This window comes from Pinus tabuliformis, chromosome Q, assembly GCF_031772625.1.
Source record: "Pinus tabuliformis cultivar Carrire ecotype Pingquan chromosome Q, CPIR1, whole genome shotgun sequence".
In the NCBI taxonomy this organism is placed as follows: Eukaryota; Viridiplantae; Streptophyta; class Pinopsida; order Pinales; family Pinaceae; genus Pinus; species Pinus tabuliformis.
In genome coordinates, this window is record NC_142296.1 from 499,538,225 (window position 1) to 499,539,879 (window position 1,655).

Consider the following 1,655-nt stretch of genomic DNA (forward strand, 5'->3'; position numbering starts at 1 on the left):
CCGATAATTAAGGAAACCATATGCAGTTAAATTAATGTCTGGTTGGGAGCTTCTGGAGTGGTCCATTACTCCCTCTGCAGTTCTCTACCATGATTTGTGGAACACTTGACACATAGCCATCAAAAGCTTGATGGAAGCTTTGCTATAAAGACTTTTGTTTGATCCCCAAGCTCACTCAACTCAAACCCCTTCAGCCTTACACCATCAGATTAGAGCGAGCAGAGCTTAGAAGATTATAGATACTAGAATGCTGCTGTAGTTGGAAGCCCTACAAACTCTGCGTTGAAAGCTTTTCCTTTAGATTATTTGCAGTTGTGGGTTTATATACATTTCATACTGAGATGATTTAATGCGTTGTCCATTGCATACGGTGGAGCACACCTCTTTGTTATTTCTTCCATCTGACGCATTGTGAAGTTTGTAGTGCTCGTTGTGTGCTTCTCCCTTGTTGCGTTGAGCTAGCTTGAGACTTAGGATGAGCATTTCTTAACTTGGCATTTCTTTAATATTTGCTTTTACAACAGTCAATCTTCCAGTTTAGACTGCGCATCATGAGAAATATCTAATAGGTTGAAGTAGTAGCAAATTGGAGTCGGTTTTTTCACAACTGCAGTGATTTTAATTTTCTTTTTCCATCAAAGACTTGTCGGAAATCGAAACCAAAATCGAGCTTTTTTGGGACAGAACTTTCATGAGGAGATTTGCTGGTGCCGTTAGCTATTGATTGTTTCTGCTGAAGATTGTTGTGAATGTGTAAGCCTGTTAAAGAATAAACAGTATCAGTGTGTGAGTAAGCATCAATGGCCAGAGGTATGTTTTCTTGGGCATCAAGTTTTTACGATTCTTTACAATTCTTTTAAGTATTTATTCCGCATTAAAGAATTGTTATTTAGCTCTCATTTGGTATCAGAGCTATTTTTATCTCTGCCTTGGTGTTTATAGACATTGTTATAGACATTTTTGTGCCTTACAGCATTGAGCATGAAATGTCCATAATCTAAGGGATCCAAAGTCCCTAAACATGTTGTTTCTACCCATAGAGGAACAAGGCTAACAAACCACAACAATTCACAGAAGTTCTCCACCAGAAACTGCTCAAAAACAAGTCAATTCAGGATCATTTCAGTGGCTTCACTAGCTGTCTGCGCTGAATGTCAAAGCCAACACTGGCTACCTGCGCTGAATGTAAAAGCCAACACTGGCTACCTGCACTGAATTTCAAAGCCAACACTGGCTACCTGCGCTGAGCGAGATTGGACATGTGGCAGGTTCATTCCACAAGGTGTCAAAACCCAGGAAGCTTCCAAAATGACACTTGCCTCAGTGAATTCGACTGGTGATGAGTAAGAGGTTCCAAATCTCCAAGTGGAAGCAAGAACCTCCAAGTGGAATCAAGAATTGACAGAGGGAGAGGACACTAGTCAGATCTCAAGCTGACTCATCCTCTCTCCAAACATCTATATATGGATCTCTCCTCCATGAGATCTAGAGGTTGGAATTTTGTTATTGCAAAGAATTGCTGCTGGTTTGAGACTGAGATCATTGGGTGCATAATGCTTTTGAAGGGAGGTGAAGATAGGAATTCCATTTGCTGGGAAGGAGATGCTGGATTGGGCCTCTCTGGGTTGTATCTCTTCCTGAACCTTGTTATTGAT